This window comes from Kogia breviceps, chromosome 8 (assembly GCF_026419965.1).
Source record: "Kogia breviceps isolate mKogBre1 chromosome 8, mKogBre1 haplotype 1, whole genome shotgun sequence".
Lineage (NCBI taxonomy): Eukaryota > Metazoa > Chordata > Mammalia > Artiodactyla > Physeteridae > Kogia > Kogia breviceps.
The window spans coordinates 45299116-45320890 of record NC_081317.1 but is presented as its reverse complement, the minus strand read 5'-3'; the positions used below and the strand labels follow the sequence as shown (position 1 = coordinate 45320890).

The window sequence follows — 21775 nt, the reverse complement described above, 5'->3', positions numbered from 1 at the left end:
ACAGTGAGAGGCCCACACACCATGATGAAGAGTGGCCCCCACTCGCCACAACTAGAGACAGCCCTAGCACAGAAATGAAGACCCAACACAGCCAAAAATAAATAATAAATAAATGAATAAATAAATAAGCAGGAGTGGCTGTGTTAATATGAGATAAAATTTACTTCATAACAAAAAAAATTACCAAGGATAGGGAGGTATATTTTACAGTGATGAATGAGTCAATCTATCAAAGTGATACAGTAATCTTAAATGAATATGCACTGAACAACAGACTGAAAGATACATGAAGCAAAAACAGATAAAACTGAAAGGGTAAATAGTTGAATCAAGAATTATACTTGGAGACTTCAATACCCCTCTCAAAATTTATCCAAGACAGAGCATGTCTTAATCACAAAACAAACCTTAACCAATTTCAATAAATTGCAATCAGATATATTCTGATTTATGACCACAGTGAAATCAAATTAGGGGAAAAAATAATAGAAATACAACAGGAAAATCTCCAAACACATGGAAAATAAATCATACATTTAAAAATAATCTACCAGTCAAAGAAAGAGTTGCAAAGTTAGTGACAAAAATACATAGAACTGAGTGAAAATACAAGATAACAATATATGTAGGACACAGGTATATCATTTCTGAGAGGGAAATTTATACCACTTACATTAGAAAAAGAGGAAATATTTTAAATCTGTAATCTAATCTCCTACTTCAACAGACTAGAAAAAGAAGAACAAAATAAATGCAATGTAGGGATAAGAAATAATAAAGAAAAGAAATAAAAAAATTAATCCTGAAATAGAGAAAAATCAATGTGTCAAAGGTTTGTTCTTTAGTAAAAGTCAATAAAGTTGATAAAGTCTTTAGAAAGACTAACAAACATAAGAATGAAGTAATAACTCTCAAATTAGGAAGGGAATGGTGATATAATAACAGATCCTAAGCCATTTCCATTCCTTGAAAATCACGAATTCACAAAATTAATCAAAAGGAAATAGACATTCTGACTAGATTATCTCTAAAGAAATTAAATTTCTAATTTAAAATCTTCTGGACACATATACCTCGGCTCACATGCTTTCACTAGAGAATCATGCACACATTTAAAGAAGAGTAACCATAAATTTTACAAAAACTTTTCTGGAAAATAGGTCAGTAGGAAACTCTTCCCAACTCATTTGATGAAATTACTATTATCCTGATTCTATAATCAGACAAAGATAGTGCAAAAAGGAAAGCCACAGAACAATATCTCTCAGGACGTAGATGCAAAAATCCTCAAGACAATATTACCAAATCAAATCCAGTAATGTATAAAAAATGTATATACTATGAATAAATGGAGTTTCTTCCAGGTATGCAAGGCTAGGTCAATATTCATAAATTGATCAGTGTAATCAACCATATTAATAGGATATAGAAGAAAAACCATGCGATCATAATTAACTGAAACAAAAAAATTTGACAAAATCAACACCCATTTAAAAAAAAACCACAGCAAACTAAGAATAAATGAGAATTTCTCAAAGTTAATAGGATTATCTACAGTGAACATCATATTTAATGGTGAGATGCTAAACATTTTCTATGATTGGACTCATTCTAGGACATCTACTCTCAATCATACATTCAACATAATACTGGAAGTTCTATTTTCTGAACTAAGGCAAGTAAAAAAAAAGGCATATATATTGGAAAGTACTGATTTAAAAAATCTGCACATGCATGTGATATTGTTGTCTCATTAGAAAATTACAAAATCTACCAAAAAAAATTTCTTAAAAGTAATAAGTAAGTTTGGCAAGTTTGCCAGACAATTTATCAAAATGCAAAAATTAATTGCCTTTCTATAGACTAATAACAGTGTCATGGAAACCAAAATTAAACGTGTAAAAATATCTACAATTCCTCTGAGGAAAATGGCATGGGTATAAATTTAAGAAAACAAGTACAGCATCTGTAACATGAACATTTCAAAATGTAAATTAAAGAAATCAAAGAAACTCTAAATCAATGAAAGGAAACACTGTTCATGGATTAGAAGATTTAACAGAGTAATAATTTTAATTATTTCCAAGCTGATCCATATGTTTAATGCAATTTCTATCAGAATCTTACCAATGTATTTTTAGACACAGACAAGCTTATTTTAAAACTTGTGTGGGAGGTATAGGTCCTAGAATTATTCAAATAATTTTGAAAAAAGGAGAATATAATGGAGAAATTTCTCTACCCAATATCAAGGCTTATTAAACAGCTACAGCAACCAAGACATGTGGTACTACTGGTGAAACAGACAAAAAGACCAAAGGAAAAAAAATAGAGGACCCAAAAGTTGACCAACATATATTTGTCTAACTGACTTTTTTTTTAATAAGGGTACCAAAGCAATTTAATAAGGGAAGGAGCACCTTTTCAACAAATGATGCTGAAGCAACTGGGTGTCTAAATTAGTCTCAACTTAAATTTTATGCCTGTATATAATTTAAATAACAATTTTAAAATGTAGAACTATAAAATGTTTAAATAAAAACTGGGGAAAAATCTTTTGGACCTAAGACTAGGTGAAAAGTTCTTAGAATTGAAATTAAAAACAATCAAAAAAGGAAAAGTTGACAAATTAAACTACATCAAAATGAAAACAAAAACAAAAACACTTTTGCCTTGTTAAAGACCCTGTGAAGAAAATAAAAGGATAAACTAGGTACTGGAGAAAAGTATTTTCAAAGCACATTTTGACAAAGGAATTGCTTTTAGAATGTATAAAGACTCAAAACTTAGTAAAAACAAAACAAAAACAAAAATATGATGAAAAAATGGGTAAAATAAATGAACAAACATTTCACTGAAGAGGCTACATGGATGGAAAATAAACCAATAAAAATATGTTCAACATCATTTTCCATAAAGGAAATTCAAATTAAGACCAAAAATTAGGTATCAGTACCTCCTACCAAAATAACTAAAATTGAAAAAAAAATTGTGGAAATACCACATGGTGGTAAAGATATAGAGAAAATGGATCATTCATGAAATGCTTCAAGGAATGTAAAATGGTCCAGCCACTCTAAAATACAGGTTGCAGTTTCTTAAAAAAAAAAAAATCTAAACATGCACTTCCCAATGTGATTCAACAGTTGCACTGCTGGGCATTTATTTCTAACAAATGAAATATTATGTTCCTGCAAAATTTGTCAACAAATGTTTATAGCAGCTCCACTGGTAAGAATCGCAAACTGGAATGTTTAAATGGTGAATGGGGACTTCCTTTGTGTCACAGTGGTTAAGAATCTGTCTCCCAATTCAGGGGACATGGGTTTCAGCCCTGGCCCAGGAAGATCCCAAATGCCGCGGAGCAACTAAACCCATGTGCTGCAACTACTGAGACTGCACTCTAGAGCCTGAGAGCTACAACTACTGAGCCCACGTGCCACAACTATTGAAGCCTGTGCACCTAGAGCTCGTGCTCCACAACAAAGAGAAGCCACCGCAATGAGAAGCCCATGCACCACAACGAACAGTAGCCTCCACTTGCTGCAACTAGTGAAAGCCCACACACAACAATGAAGACACAACACAGCCAAAATTAAATATATTAATTAATTAATTAAGAAAAAATAAAGGGTGAATGGTTAAATAAACAGTGATATATCCATGTCTTTAAATCCTACTCATCAAGAGAGACTACTGATACACATAACAGCCTGGGTAGATTCAGTCTGAATAAAAAGCCAGTCTTCAAAAGGTTACATGCTATTTGATTCTGCTTGTATAGCATTCTTGAAATGACAAAATTATAGAGGTAAGAGGGTTGGAGGTGGTGGTGGAGACAGGCGTCTGTGATTATAATAAAGCAACATGTGTGATCCTTGTGATGAAACTGTTCTGTATCTTGACTTACATGCTGGGCACATAAATGTAAATGTAATAAAATAGCATAACACTAAACATGAACACACACAATTAACACATGTAAAACTGGTGGACCTGAGTAAGGTCAAAGGATTTCTAAAACGCCAATATTCTTATTGTGATTTATAGTATAGGGCCCTCTCTGTGTTATTTCTTATATCTCATGTGATGCTACAACTATCCCAAAACAAAAAGCTTAAAAAATTAATAGAAACAAAATAGTGAGAGTTCACTCATTTAGGGATAATAAGAAAATATAAAAAGGAAATCTGAATTATTTTCCTTTTCCTTAGTATTATGAAGTCTGTTTCTTCAAAGACATATACCTCCTTAAGTACATGGGAACACATCTAAATATTTTCCATTTATTACCACTGTGGACTTGATTCTTAAAAGCATTGTTCTGGAAAAGTCATTTTTTTCTGAAGAGAAATGAATGTTTCTTGTATAATTCAATCTTATTTGCAGAAAATGCAATAGGTGTTCTATTTGAAATATAATATTTCAAAATAACAAGAATACTTCTATTAGTGCCTAGCATCCTGATTCCTTAGTACTCAAGTTGAAAAACTTGAAAATTAAAGTTTCATTTAAATTCTTAAAATTTGCCAGTTTACATTTGCATGAAATGGCTTTCTTTTAAAGACATTCTATTCAAGCCATCAGCAGATTTATTGAAAACCCTATCAAGATTCTGAAAGCATTTTTTTAAAGAACTAGAAAAAAAATCCTAGAATTTGTGTAGAACCACAAATGACCCTGATTAGACAAAACGATACTGAGAATAAAGAACATAGCTGGAAGCATCACCATACCTGAAATTTAAACTATATTACAGAGCTATAGTAATTGAAGAGTATGGTACTGACATCAAAACAGACACATAGACCAATGTAACAGAATTGAGAGCCTGTAAATAAATTCCTGCATATGTAGCCAACTAATATTTGACAAAGGAGTCAAGAATACTCAAAGGAGAAAAGACAGCCTCTTCAATAAATGGTGCTGGAAAAATAGGATATTCACATGTGAAAGAGTGACTATAGACCACTGTCTTTCACCACTCACAAAAATTAACTTGAAATGGATTAAAGACTTGGAAATATAAGACCTGAAACCAAGCAATTCCTAGAAGAAAACTTAGAGAAAATGTTTCTTGACATGGGTCTTGGTAATAATTTTTTGGATATGACACCTACAGCAAAAGCAACAAAATAAAAGTAAACAAATGAGACTACATCAAACTAAAAAGCTCCTGCAAAGCAAGAGAAACAACCAACAAAGTGAAAAGGTAGTCTATTGAATAGGCAAAAGTATTTGCAAACCACACACCTGATAAGGAATTAATATGCAAAATATATAAAGAACTCACACAAATGAATAGCAAATAAACAAATCATCCAATTTAAAAATGAGCAAAGCACCTGAATAGACATTTTCCCCAAAATACATTAAAATGGCCAAGAAGTACATGAAAAGATGCCCAACATCACTAATCGTCAGGGAAATGAAAATCAAAACCACAATGAGATATCACCTCACGCCTGTTAGAATGGCTATTATCAAGAAAAGAAAAATAACAAATGCTGGTAAGGATATGGAGAAAAAGGAACCCTTGTTTGTGTACTGCTGGTGTGAATGTCAACTATCATAGCTACCATGGAAAACAGTAGAGAAGATCCTCAAAAAATTAAAAACAGAACTATCATATGATACAGTAATTCCATTTCTGGGTTTTTTTCCCAAAGAAAACAAAAAAAATTTTTTTGAGAAGATATATGTGCCCAGTGTTCTTACAGCATTATTTACAATGGTCAAGACAAAGACAATGTAAGTGTCCATCATGAGATGAATAGATAAAGAAGTTATGGTATATTCAGTTGACCATATAACAATAAATGTCTGAACATTACACATCCACCTATACTCAGATTTTTTTTCAATAGTAAATACTATGTATTTCATGATCCAAGTTTGGTTGAATCCACCGAGGCAGAGTGCAGATATGAGAAACCCAGTACAGGGAGGGCTGACTACATGTTATACATCGATTTTCAAACGTGCAAAGGGTCGCCATTCCAATCCCTGAATTGTCTAAGTGTCAATTGTAAATATAGTGGCTATTCAGCCACTAAAAAGGACATCCTGTTTTTTGTGACAACATAGATGGGCTTTGAGAGCATTATGTAAGTGAAATAAGTCAGACAGAGAAAAATAAATACTGCATAATCTTAATTTTAGATATGGAATCTAAAGAAATCTAACTCATAGAAGAAGAGATCAGACTTGTGGTTTCCAGAGGCGAGGGGTGGGGAGTGGGTGAATTGTGTGAAGGTGGTCAAAAGGTACAAACTTCCAGTTACAGGATAAATAAGTACTGGGGATGTAATACACAACATGATGACTGTTAACACTGCTGTATGGTAATTTGAAAGTTGGTAAGAAAGTAAATCCTAAAAGTTCTCAACACACGCACACAAAATAAACCTTTTTTGTAACTATATGAGGTGATGAATGTGAACTAAACATATTGTGGTAATTGTTTCACAGTATATGCAAGTCAAGCCATTATGCTCTACACCTTAAACTTATACAGTGTTGGATGTCAATTATATTTCAATAAAACCAGAAGAAAAAAATCCATTCTACTCAGAATATAAGGTACTCACCCATCATTAGGTGGCCATGCAATTCCCTCATCTCCTTTCTTCTTTATACTGATGAGTAGCTGCAAAATATTATGATATGCCATGTTGGTAATCATAAAAACTTGGTTGTCCAACCAAATGTAAAAGTCTGTTATATCTCAAATACCTCTAAGGCTATGACTACAAAGTATCTTCACTCTGTGTTTCTACCCAAGTTGAAAACTCTGAAGTATAGTTGTTATTACAATATTTTGTCATTTTAATTTTTGTTCCAAAGCAGGTAAGGTTGAGAAATATTTTTCTCTTGTCCACCCATTTCAAGCAGTAAGAAAGCTAGAGGCTTCTTTAGTAGACAAGATCATGAGGCTATACTTTATTGTGTAGCTTATGATAGTCACAGTATAGCTTCTTTTAGGGTAATTTATTAGCTTGTATACCTGACAAGCACTCCAAATTCTACAACCATAATTGAAACAGATCTGAATTCAACTACCTTATGTGAAAGAGGAACTCAACCTCCTCTATGTCCTCTTATGATCATTTTTAATCTTTCAAGTTAATGTATATTTCTTGTGTTTTCTACATGTCATGTACTATACTAGGCACAGACAAATAGTATAAATAGAAAAATTTCATTGCTAATCTGAAAAATATTTAGAAACTACCCAGGAAAAAAGACCACTGCACAAGTATTTAAAATAAAGTATGATAAACATAAGAAAAGGAAACCTCTTGCTTTTATGTTGATTACTCTTTAGTCTTATGCCAATCCTGGATCCTAAATTCATAGTTTGTAAATAATACTATATTGAATCAATATGGCAGTTAAATTAAAGACAACCCAGTAATAATCCACATGATCTCTCATAAAATTATGTCTGAGAAAAAAATAGAAAAAAAGGAAAACCTTTTTTAGCTTAATAATATATCTCTTTTGATAGTTACTTTTCTGATTTTTTTTTGAAGATGGAATTCAAGGCCATAAATATAGTCAGTTTCCTCTAAAATGTTAATTAATAATCTCTCTGTCAAACTTCAATAACAAGTAGAACCTACACTATTAAAAAAAAATTTATTGGAGTATAGTTGATTTGAAATGTTGTGTTAGTTTCTACAGTACAGCGAAGTGAATCAGTTATACATAGACATATATACACTTTTTTTTAGATTATTTTTCCCATATAGGTCATTACAGAGTATTGAGTAGAGTTCCCTGTGCTATATAGTAGGTCCTTATTAGCTACCTATTTTATATATAGTAAGAACCTACACTCTTTTCTCTTATTGTGTTCTTTAGACTGACTCCCTGGATATTTGGTGGAAGGAACTCCAGGCTCCAATTTTTATTTCATCTTCATATGTTAATTTCTAAGAATACAAATTTTTGGATTCTTGGTACTAGTAAGGCAGGTACTGGGGATACAAAGGTCATAATGAGGTAGGAATTAGATTACTTATATTTATATATTGTACTATTTAATCCTATTGTATTATTTAATTAGTTATATTGTTTAATCTTCATAACAACCCTGTTTTGATATTTTCCCTGTTTCTCATTACAAAACTAAGGCTATATTACTTAGATTAAAATACAATAAATAAAATAATAGAATGAAATAAAATACCAGAGTAAGTAAATAAGAAAAATTTTCTAGCATAAGAAGTTACTTTTTTCAAACGAGTGACAGAGCTAGGATTAAAAACAGAGTTCTGTTTGATGTTGAAATCTTCTTGGTATACTAAATGGCACTGATAGATTTCAACTCACATGAAATAAAGATGTCTGCTTTGAAATTTGAAGATTCTAAAATATAGCCAATCAATCATTCCTGGTTACGTCCTATAATCATTTGCAGCTGTATATTTGCTTGGATCCAAATACTTGCTATAATTTTGTATCAGTTACTTTATGTTCCTCCTTAACACAAATGTAAGCAAAGGAGCACCCCTTGGGGCAGAGTGACTTGCCCAAGGACAGAATCCATTTGATGTATTCTAAACTAACACATAAAATTGCAGCTCTATTTACAATAGCCAGGAGATGGAAACCTAAGCGTCCATCATTGGATGAATGGATAAAGAAGATGTGGCACATATATAAAATGGAATCTTACTCAGCCATAAAAGGAAATGAAATTGAGTTATTTGTAGTGAGGTGGATGGACCTAGAGTCTGTCATACAGAGTGAAGTAAGTCAGAAAGAGAAAAACAAATACCGTATGCTAACACATATATATGGAATCTAAGAAAAAAAAAATAGGTCATGAAGAACCTAGGGGTAAGATGGGAATAAAGACACAGACCTACTAGAGAATGGACTTGAGGATATGGGGAGGGGGAAGGGTAAGCTGTGACAAAGTGAGAGAGTGGCATGGACATATATACACTACCAAATGTAAAATAGATAGCTAGTGGGAAGCAGCTGCATAGCACAGGGAGATCAGCTTGGGGATTTGTGACCACGTAGAGGGGTGGCATAGGGAGGGTGGGAGGGAGGGAGACGCAAGAGGGAAGAGATATGGGAACATATGTATATGTATAACTGATTTACTTTGTTATAAAGCAGAAACTAACACACCACTGTAAAGCAATTATACTCCAATAAAGTTGTTAAGAAAAAACCAATTCAGTAAGAGAAATGTAAATTGCAAGGAGCATTTTTTCTTTTTTGTTTTTGAGGATGAAGTGATTTTTAAAACGCTGTTAACCCTGGCAACTTCTAGGCAGGAGTTTGAGAGCAGTAGATATTTTGGGGGACATTATTCCTTTGCAGTTAGATCAGGTATATATAGATATAATTTACTCATTTACTCATTTATTTTTCAGTGTGAAGATGTTGAATTCTTTTACCAAGTCCTCCTAATTGTTACATGCAGTCGTTCAGATCCCTCAGACCTGAATGTTTACAAATTAGGAAAATAATCTGATGACATATTCTAATATTTCTACCTAACTTTATGAAATTTAATAATATTCCAAGAACTTCAGAGCTCTGTAACATCTTTGTCTCTCTGACAAAACAAAGTGCTAGCATATCATCCTGAAAACTTAGATTTCCACATCATAGTTCATATGATTCATTCACTTAACAAATGCTTATTGATCACTTTATATATAATATGCTGGGAAGGGGTCTAAAGATGCATTTATATCTCTTGTTTCAACAGTTCTTTAGTTTGGTCTTCCTGGTTTGCACATTTTAATGCCTACACACTAAATAAGGCCATGTTTAGTTAAAACAACACTACTATAATTTAATATTATTTACTGAAATTGTAAGAATAAAGTGAATGTACATTTTCTTATAAAATATTTAATTATTTGCCTCAAATAGATATTTACCCATGTAAAGGTAATTACAAACAGAGTCCAATCACTACAAAGTATATATGGAAATTTGAAATTTTCTATTTACAGTATAATTTTCGGAAAAAAAATCAGCAGACAACATAATTTTAACTTCATTTTCTTCAGATAACAAGGCTTTATTCTGAATAGTATTAACACGTTTAACTAGCAACTCATGATTCTGAGGTCTCTGGATTATTTAGATTTACCTGTCTTTAAAAATCTGCTTGATGCTAGTGACAAAGTTACAATAGTCTAAAGGTGAATTAACACATTTTAAGAATTGTTGCAATATCGTCAATTCATTTTATGCCTCAATATGTAAAGAACTCCTAAATTTCAAAGAGAGCTTTGATATGGTCCTGACCTATTCTTCTGAGAAACTGAAAACTTTTAAAAATAGTTGAATTATAAAAACAGTCAGCGGGCTTCCCTGGTGGTGCAATGGTTGAGAATCTGCCTGCTAATGCAGGGGACACGGGTTCGAGCCCTGGCCTGGGAGGATCCCACATGCCGCGGAGCAACTAGGCCTGCGAGCCAGAACTACTGAGCCTGCGCGCCTGGAGCCTATGATCCGCAACAAGAGAGGCCGCGATAGTGAGAGGCCCGTGCACCATGATGAAGAGTGGCCCCTGCTTGCCACAACTAGAGAAAGCCCTCGCACAGAAACGAAGACCCAACACAGCAAAAACAAATAAATAAATTAATAAACTCCTACCCCCAACATCTTCTTTTAAAAAAAAAAAAAAGTCAAGAAAAAAAAGTTGCTCAGGAATGTAAATTTTTTTTTAACATTTTGAGTTATTACCAACTTACAAGGTGAAAACCCATTGTAGCAATTAAATTTGTTTATTATCATATATATTATTTTATTAACTTCTTGTTATGTGACATCAATGAAAATATAGCAAGAATTATATTACAATATCACAATATTTTGCAAAAAGCAAACTTTTCCTCATGTTAACATAAACATGATCATCTAGAGAGTTGTTCTGCAACCATCTTATTCTTCCTGAGCTTGCTATTCAGAAAAATATATTTCCTGTTACCAAATTTCTCAGCAATGTGACAAGTGCACCCTAGGAATCATGTTAGAGAATAATTTGGGAAGTGCTGTCACAGGACTGCCTGAAGATCATATGAAGGGGTTTAGGAGGAAAGGTGACAGCTACAGGAGAGTAGCTTTGGACCAGAGACAATGTTTGTTACTATTGGGTTAATGATTAAGGATGCTTGGAGGTTGAAGTGAATGTCATTAACCTCCTCCTGCCAATGTTGGTAGCATAGCCAGATAGTATAAAGTGGATGATTACATTTTACACTGTCTTTTTTCATAGGATGCTTGAAATATTCTGTAAAAAGCAATGGCCTTCTATGAAGATTAATAAAAACAAATGAACACAAAATGAATTCTAGAGTTAACAAGACACTGGCAATGAGAATGAGACCTAATCTCCAATTCAAGTATATTTTAATCAGTCCTTTCTCTGGTTGATCATTTGGTTGCATCCTAGGTTGGCAATTTTGTTCCTAATGCAGAAGACTCAATAGCATTATCTCTGTGTTATTCTCTTGCATGTAGAACTTAAAGTAGGAATTACAAATATTTCAGGAATAACTGCTATCCTCACTCACCTTGACAATAGCTACTCTTCCACTTGCTCAGGCATTCCTGAATTATTTCTGAACCAGAGTTTCTGTGTCTTCAATACATCTATTTGTTAACATGCTGACTGATTCTACACATCCATTGCTTTCAAATATCTAATAGATACTATAGAATTTAATATTTGGGGTCCTAATATGTACCTTCATATATAAAGCTGTCATTTTTAGATATGGAAATTAAGACACTTACTAAAATGATTTGGCCAAATTCACAGAGCTGGATAGAGTCTATCAGAGGACATTGAGCAATGCCTACCAGAATTTTAATGTAAAATAAACTTCATTAAGATGATGATGTGGAAGATGAAGAAATATGCACCTTATAGCAGAAGATCAAAGCGCATTAGATTTCCATCATATATTAACAGTAGTGATATGGATATAGTTACACTGCATAAAATAAAATATAGCAGTAGTAATGGCTTGTTCATTTATTTCTTCAAGAATGTAAATTTACTTATAGCTAGCTAGCTAGCAGCGAGTTTCAGTTTACTGAGGACGATAGCCCAGGAAACAGCCTCTCAGTAGCTCTGAGGAAACTACAGATAAGCATAATATAAAATATACTGATCAGGGCCCACCTACTATGAATCTTAACTTTGCCTACTATAAGTAGTAGTGTTTTAATACTCTGCAAGCCTCCCGACTTCCCTGAGGCTCAAGATGCAGTTGAACTAGATCATTCTTCCCAGCTCTGAGGTATTCTTACTCTCTAGAAGAGAAATCTTCATTTATTTAAAATCCAGGTCTTCCCTGGTGGCGCAGTGGTTGAGAATCCGCCTGCCGATGCAGGGAACACGGGTTTGTGCCCCAGTCCAGGAAGATCCCACATGCCGCGGAGCGGCTGGGCAGCTGAGCCTTGGCCACTGAGCCTGTGTGTCCGGAGCATGTGCTCCGCAATGGGAGAGGCCACAACAGTGAGAAGCCCTCGTACCACAAAAAAACAAAAAACAAACAAACAAAAAATCCATATACATTTTAGATACAAGGTGCTAATTCAGTGTATTTATTGTGTCAACTTACCAGCTGTAATTAACTTGAAATATTTTAAGTGACTCAAAAAAAGTGTAAAGAAGGTGAGCCCCTATCTTTACATTTTATTTTCTACTTAGCATTTACCTGGGGTATTAGATGAACATTATGTATAGTTAATCTTTACTCATTAATTAATTAATTAAAAAATTAATCCTATGCTTACATTTAAATTAGCAAGGAAATGCAAAGAACCTAGAATAGCCAAAACATTTTGTAAAAGATGAACAAAGTTGGAGGACTAAGGCCACCTGATTTCAATACCTATTATAATGGCACAATAATCAAGGCAGTGTAGATTTGGCATACAGACCATTAAATAGATCAGTGGAACAAAACAGAATAAAGATTCCAGAATTATTCTTGCACCAATATAGGCAACTGATTTTTTACAAAAAAAGGGAAAAAAGTACTTCAGTAGCTGGAACACTTAACAGCCATATGTAAAACAAACAAAATAAACCCCTTAGATTCTTATTTCATACCATGTACAAAAATTAACTCAAAATGAATCATGGATCAATGTAAAACCTTTAACTATAAAATTTCCATTAAACTGCATAAGGGAAAACCTTTGTGACCTTGGGCTGTACAAACTCATTTTAAGGTATGATACCAAAAACAAAGCCCATAAAAGAACAAATTAATAAATTGGACTTTATTAAAATTAAAAGCATCTGTTCTTTGAAAGGAACTGTAAAAAGAATCAAAAAACAAGCAGTAGACTTGAAGAAAACAAACACATACATATACATATAAGGAAGTTAGTAATGCAAAATAATTGAAACAATTTTGGATGAAGCTTTGAAGGACAATGTAAATATAGGGCAAAATGGAGACAGAATGAGAAAGACAGAAAGAAGTAGAAACAAACATATTTAATTAGCACTATACTTTACTGTAAATTTAAAAGAAGCAAAGCAATTTCATTAATCCCTTATTTATTGTCATTTGGTTAGTGAATATTGTAACTACAGACCACACAAGGTCAAATAATATTGCTTATGGTCTCTAGAGTTCGGGCAGTTTTAATTGCACATTGGAAAACAAATATGTTTATGCTTTGCACTGTGTGTAGTGTTTAAATGAAGGGAAAGGAAGCATCTGGAGTGTCATAAAATGAGAGACATAACTGCAAAAAATTAATCAGCTGCTATTTTTCATTATCATAAGGCCTAATGACTTTCAAAAGAGCAGGGGATCTGTGTTTATTTGGACATTGACATTACAATGTTTTAGGTACATTATAGCATTACTCTGGCCTAACAATCTGCCTTATTGAAAACAAAAATATTGTACTATGAAAAACAATATTGAGGAAGAAAGTAAGAATGTCTAGGGGCCAGTTTGTAAATTCCCATTTCCTTTTGCCAGGAAATATTTTATTCTAATTGTAGCAAGTAGGTGTTAAAGATGCAAATGTTTTACAGGTTATTTTATTACATTGTATTGTATTCTGTTGTATCATATTAGAATTCCCCCACCTAGAATATTCTTTTTAAAGCTTTTGATTCTGGGCTTTTCTCCCTTAGCCCTCTCTGCCTGTTTAAATCCTATTCTTCAGTACTCAGCATAAGCATCATCTCTTCTAAAAACAATCTCAAATCCCCAGGCTGGTTTTAGTACTCCTTCTGTTTGCTAAATATGTTATCTCACATTTACAACTTCTGTAGTGTTTAGTCTACTACATTATCTGTTATCTCTTCTGTCTCCTCCGCTGGAACAACCTGGACCAGTAACCATGAATCCTTCACCTATATTCATGGACATGCATAGAAACTACTAAACACCCAACACATATTTGATTGAAAGGAAGGGGTGCAATGCTTTTGTTCCAAACTCTTACTGAAAAGATATACTGAAAAGATGAAATTTAAATAAATGTATAGCCTCCCAAATAATCGGTTAAGTCAACCAGTTGCATCAGAGTTATGGAAATTAAAGAGCTCTTTTGTTCAAATCAGTAACACATCTAATATTGCCAGAGAAATCAGCAGACATAGAAGGGTTGCTGAAGAAATGCATATTTATATAACAAGGTAGCCTTGGACAGCTCCTAGAAGCCGTCAGCTGGAGTCTGCAGTATGGTGTCTGAAATGGTAACTCACTGGCTGATCCTCTTCCCCCATACAAAACCAGCTCTATTGTGGTTTGCTTACAGGGTTAGTATAGCTAGTAATACCAGCCCTCAAAGCAAAATGAAGAATTTGTGTATGGAGTCCCCTAGAAAGTATGATAGGGTTACAAAAAAAAAAAAAAGATGGTATTTTGGGTCACTTTAGTCTGTTCCAAGTGGTGTATACAGCTCACAGACTGTAAAAATGTCTTATCCACTTATCAGAACAGGGCTTTGCCCCTCGCAGTTGCATTTCCTTCTAGAGAAAGAGTGATCTCTATAAGGAAACCCATTAGTTTCTAATACTGATAATTTATTATTACTAATTATTACTGATCACTATTATTTACATTAATAGACAATGAATTATCACTAGATATGTGAGGACAATGAAGAGAGGGAAAAGAGAAAGGCCAAACAAAGAAACCAACTTTCAAGAAAATAGAAAATGGAAAAAATATATATATATAGTTTATATTGTCAGAAACTCAAGAAGAGTTCACATTTATAAAGCAAAAATAGGCTTCTCTGAATAAAAGAACATTTATTTTGTTTTTCCTTTCCATCTGTGTTATCTTCAGTAGATCTTGTGACATTTTCTGTGCCTATAACAGTGCCTGGCAATGCATGTACTAAGTTTTTCTGCCCATCTGTGCTCTTTTATTGCAAGGTAGTTAAAAACATTAAGAAATATCACACCAACTTCTTCAACGGATAAAAAAATGGCAAAATCTAAGCATTTATTCTTCAACAAAGGAATCCATTCAGTAAATATTTATTAAGCACCAATGTGTGTCAAATACTTTTGCAGATTCTAAGAATGCATCAGTGGGAGGAAAAAAGTTACTTATTTTCTTCATGGAAGTTACATTTTACTGAGACAAAAATAAAATTATCAGATATGATAAGTTCAAAGAAGAAAAACAAGATAGGTAATGGGAAGAGAGAAAGATGGTGTATTTTGATTATATTCTTGAGGAAGACTTTTCTGATAAAATCAGAAAATAAATAAATAAAATCATATTTAGCACTGACTTGACAGCAAATGGTTTGTGAACCATGAGTAAAGAAATTTCCAGGCAGAAGTAATGGCAAGTGTAAACCCTGTGACAAAAATCATGTTCTTGTCACATTCAAAGAATAATAAGCTGAAGTGGCAGTGGGGAGTGAAGTAAGAGCTGAGTCACAGAGGCCACCAAGGAAGGGTTGTGTAAGACCTCCCAGCTGTTGGTTTTGAGAATTCATTATGGGTGGAGGCATGGAGAACAGTCAGAAGATCATTGCAATAACCCTTTTGAACCACGGCCCTCAGATTCTGGATATATTGTGAAAGGAGAGATGACAGAATTGGATGTAAAGTGTGAAAATAAGTGGGTAAGATTTAATGTTATTTTCCTGTCATTCTCTGAGGTACATATCTACATACTTCACTACTGGAGCTTATTTGGATGAAAGGAGGACCAAGGAGGTAGGGGAAAGAAAATAATAAGGATAACTAACATTTACTAAACATGCATTTTGTGCTAGCAAACTTCTAAGTGCTTTTCACATATCATACCATTAGATATTCACAATAATTCTCTGAGATAGATACTACTAAAAACTACAGCTTCAGGTAAAGAAACGTAACCTTAGTGATGATATATCTCAAGCCTTAAGTTAGTACACCTGGTAATTGGAGGCAGATGATGACATCAAGCCACCTAACTTCAAGTCCAAAATATTATCAATATGTGAAGAATCAAGATGTAGTTTCTCCCTTGTACACTGTTGATAGGAAAGTAAATTGGTGCAGCCACTGTGGAAAACAGTATGGAGGTTTCTCAAAAAACTAAAAGGAGGACTACCCAGCAATTCCACTCCTGGGTATATATCAGAAAAAAATAAAAACACTAATTTGAAAAGATACATTCAATTCAGTGTTCACAGAAGCATTATTTACAATTGCCAAGATATGGAAGCAACCGAAGTGTCCCTCAACAGATGAATGGATAAAGGAGATGTGAGATATATACACACACACACACACACACACACACACACACACATATTTTTATAATGGAATACTACTCAGCCATAAAAAAGAATACGATTTTGCCATTTGTAATTTCATGGATGCCCTGGGAGGGTATTACGTGAAGTGAGGTAAGTCAGACATAGAAAGGCAAATACTATGTATGCGGAATCTAAAAAATAAAACTAGTGAATATAATGAAAGAAGCAGACTCACAGACATAGAGCACAGACTAGTGGTTACCGGTGAGGAGAGGGTAGGGAGAGTGGCAATTTAGGGGTAGGAGATTAAGAGGTACAAACTATTATACATAAAATAAACTACAAGGATATATTATAAAACATGGGGAATATAACCAATATTATGTAATAATTGTAAATGGAATGTAACCTTTAAAAATTGTATAATAAATAAATACACTGATAAAGAACAACAACAATAACAAAAATAGGCCATCCACTTTGTCACAAAATGCTACCTGCCACACACTTTACAGAGGCACTTCTGTTTAATCATCGCTATGAAGTAACTATGAGGAAACCAATACTTAGGATATTAAACTTAGCAAAAATCAGAGGCTTCAAACATTAATAATTATATTTCTAGTTTAAAGTAATATGTATATTATATTAATTGAGCTGTTACAAAAAAAGAGGGAGACTTTATATCCAGATGTTTTAGGAAATGCTAGATTAGTTGTTTGTTTTACTGATTGCAGGAATTTGTATAATCTTTGAACACTGTTATTATTCAAAAGGAGTTTGGCATGCAAAGTTTCTGAGGCTTTTATTTGACCAGGCACTTATTTTCAGAAAATATGTCTAATTTAGAAAATATACATTGTACATTTCTGTTTAAAATAGAATATAGTACTAGAATACAGGAATGATAAAATTGCTCATTAGTGTGCTGCTTATACCTTGAATTTAACAGAAATAAAGAAACATGAAAAGAGAGTGATATTAACCTAGTTTTGAATCTTATGGCTACTGATTTGTGTCTTAAACTAGCAGTGCCCCAGGATTAGATTATACAAAGGCACTTTCAAGGATACATAATCTGGTGCCATTTTCAGGTATGAGCTAGAAATATAATCAGCAGTTCTGTCAAACATGTATGTCCTGATACCTTGTAGCAAGGTGAATGAATGAAAACAGGATTAACTCTGCATCTTTTGATTCCTTCTATTTTGAAACAAGGGAATGAAATTGCTGTCCTTAGAAACACATAAAATTAAAAAATAACTAGTGGTAAAAATAAATTGGTTTTAATTCACACATATCTTTATTTCTTTTTGAGTTTGAGAAGATGGTGAATTTAAGACATAAAATTAAATATATGGTAACAATAGAATAGCTCAGGAACTGAAATTAGACAAAGCTCTACTTGAAAAATATGTATCTATTGGGTATTTTTAATAGACCATATTATAAAATGATTTCATAATTTTTCTTGAAATTGATGAATATAATTCTCTCCAGATAGGCAGATAGATAGGCAGACAGATACATAAATGGACAGTGTGACTGACTTTTGTTTTGTGGTGATGGTTTCTCATCTTTCCCTGTGTTTTGTTTGTTTGTTTGGTTGGTTTTGTTTTTTGTTATTTTTAGGAATTATAACTTTAACACAACAAAGATATACCTAATTCCTTATGTCATAGCAGTTTCTAGCTGTATTTTTATCTAGACCATCAAGCATTACTCTTTAATATGGAAACCTAGGAGCCTTACAGCATTGTTTTTCAAACTGTGAACTGACCCATTATGGGTTATGATGGAGTAGTGGGTCATGAGATCAAGTCAGGGGGTTAGGTAACAATTTTTTAAATACAATAGAATACTATAGAACAAAACAGCAAAAATCAGAGTGCACAGCATATAGTATATATATGTGTAGTATAGGTGTTGTCTCATGAACATTTTATTTCCTTTGTGTACATAAGTGTGTGCATGTATACAGAGTTGTTAAACTATACTTATACTATACATAGACATTTAAAGTTTTGATAGCCACTGTGTGTGAATTTATGGTTCTACCTTACTTATTTCACATCCCCTAAAAATGGTCTTCAAAACTCTCTGTTTATGCACATTTTCTGGGGAAAAGTGTTTTGCCTTTCATCTGAGGTTTATAAAAATAATTTTTTCAAAAAGCTCAAGAGACATACTTATTGTAAAGCAAATTTAATTATTATATTTGTAGTTTTAGAACAGGTATATTTTGAAATATGAAAATAATATAATAATTTATATTCATGACTATTTTACAAACAGATGTACCTGAAATAATTGCTTCTTTGTTCCCAACTTAAATTTACATTATAATTAGGTTATATACAAAATTTATTTATATAAATAAAAAATTTTATTTATATAAAAATGAAAGAACATTTAGACTTATAAAGGTGTGAGTAAAGCATATTATATATTTTACTTTTCCTAAAAGTATTTACTTCTTAAAACAACAGCATTTCATGAATTAAATTTATATAAATATTACATTGCTAGGCTTATGAGAATAGATATATAATGTAATAAGTACTTAATGAGGATGGTGGCCTATGAAAGAATAGAGATAAAGGAAAGAGAGATGAAGGACTATTTTATTAAAGATTTAAAAATTACCTAAGAGAAGAAGAAAAGTAATGCATTCTGAACAATAATTTTGTGCCATCCACCATGCTAAAGATTTTATACAGCTATGTTTTTCAGCACATAGGCAACCCTGTAAAGTGGATAATTTACATTTTGCAAATAAGGAAATCGAGGCTCAACGTAGTTAAGGTTTTTGGCCACAAGTCACAAAACTAGTAAGTTTTGCACAGGATAGTGAAAGAGGGAGAAATAATTCTCAATTCTAGTTCTCATCTGCAGATAACTTTAGGAATGTATGGTATAGACTCCCCTTTTACCTAACACCATTGCGTTTTATGGACTAAATTGGAAGTTGAATTATTGTAGAAAACAACCAGCCCTGTATAAGGAAAATTACATTCTTTAGCTCCACCAAATTTATTCTAGTACACTAAGGCCTCAAATGAGAAAGGAGTGATTTAGCAGCATTTGTTACCAGGAGGAAATGAATAGAACTGGAAGAGGTATATATAAACAAACAAGCAAATGTTCAGTTTTAATGCAAATGTTGGGTGATGGCAGTATGTGTTGCTTGGGCAAACACCATCACCAGAGAAACAGATAACACATATACTGAAGCAAAGATCAGATCTAAGTTAAGAAATCAAAATCTGGAGGCGTAGTGGGTGCTGTGATATACTTTCCAGATTCTCATTCAAGACTAAAGGGCTTATTTCCCCGTCTGTTGTGAGTATTGCTGTCTGATGGCTTTCAACTGCCACCTCTCTCTGGAAGTTGCCCTGGGTTGGAGAGACTGCTTTAATTCTCTGCGGGCAGCCTACGTTCGATGATTAGTAGCTTTTATAGCAGAAAGGCCTTGTTCTCTCACTGTAACACAGAATAATCTAAGGGGTCCATCTGGTTTCAGAAACTCCTTCTCTAACATCTGGTCACCTGAGGCTTTTGTTGAGACCACCTTGCAGCCTGATCTCTTCCTCTGCCCAACCTTGCTGCTTCTTTCCTTCCTCTTCTACGGTGATGATCTCCAAAACACTCCCTAACCAACTTCCTGCAATGTACGCTCCACCTCACAGTCTGTTTTCTGGGGAACCCAAGCTTCAGGGAGGTCTACAATAATCTGAGTCCATATCCCCTGTCAGCTACCAAGGGATCCACAGGAATTAAGCAAGCAAGGCAAATTGGTTAAAATGATTAGACAAATGGTGACACTCACTCAAAAGATGAAAAGCTTGTAGAGGTGGGACAGCAAGTACTCAAAGAAGGAAAAGGAGAAGCCCTGGTTAGTGGTCAAGTCTGTTCAGATGAAGCCAAGTAGGAAGAAAAACTGGCTGCCAAAGTTGTCCACATCCTAATCTCCAGAACCTATGAGCATGTTACCTTATATGGCAAAGGGACTTTGTCAATGTGATTAATGTTAAGGACCTTGAAATGGGGAGATGGTACTGGATATTCAGGGAGCCCAGTCTAGTCATAGAGATCTGTAAATACAGAAAGCTTTTCCTAACTGTGGTCAGAAAAGGAGTTGTGAGAATGATTAGAGGGATGCAATATTGCTGGATTTAAGATAAAGGATTGGGGGCAAGAGTCAAGGAATTTGGTTAGACATTAAAAGCTGGGAAAGCCAAGGAAACATTCTTCCCTAGAGATGCCACAAAAAAACACAGTTCTGCTGGCACATTAATTTTAGCCCAATAAGGCTTCTGTTGCAATTCTAACCTACAGATCTATAAGAAAATAAATTTGCATTGTTTAAACTACTTTTTTTGGACAATTTGTTACAGCAGCAGTAATGAACTAATATATATTTGGTACCAGGGGTGAGGTGCTGCTGTAACAAATATCTAAAAATGTGAAAATGTATTTGGAATTGCACAATAGGGAGAGACTGGAAGAATTTTGTAGAGAATGATAGAAAAAGGCTAGATATCTTTGAAGAAACTGTTAGTAGAAATATTGATGGGAACTATTCTTATGAGGACTCAGAAAGAAGTGAGGAGCAGAACTGAGAAAACATAAATCATCTTACAGTATCCAAAATCATTGTGAACAGACTGTTAAGAAAAATATGGATGTTAATGGAACAGCTGCTGAAGACTGAGAAGGAAATGAGGAACATGTTATTGGAAACTAGAGGAAAGAACATCTTTGCTGCATAGTGGCAGAATGCTTAGCAGAACTGTGTCCTTCAGTTATGTGGAGAGCAGAACTGGTAAGTGATGAAATTGTACATTTAACTGAGGATATTTTTAAGCAGAGTGTTGAAGATGCAGCCTGGTTTCTTCTTGCTGCTTATAATAAAATATTAGTGGAAGGAGATTAACTGAGGAAGAACAATTAAAATAACAAAGAAGAAAAACAAACAAAAAACATACAAAAAAGCATGCCAGTATTGGATGATTTTGGAAATTCTAAGCCTATTCAGATTGTA

General features: G+C 33.5%; 1 long non-coding RNA gene across 5 annotated transcripts in view; it reads right to left on the bottom strand.

Moving 5' to 3' along the window:
• Positions 1-21775, bottom strand: part of LOC136794663 (uncharacterized) — a 1213806-nt gene that overhangs the window by 110672 nt on the left and 1081359 nt on the right. For all 5 annotated transcript variants that reach the window (XR_010841734.1, XR_010841738.1, XR_010841735.1 and 2 more), the window contains one exon: positions 6591-6649. This is a non-coding gene — a long non-coding RNA (uncharacterized lncRNA). The remainder of the gene's footprint in view (positions 1-6590; positions 6650-21775) is intronic.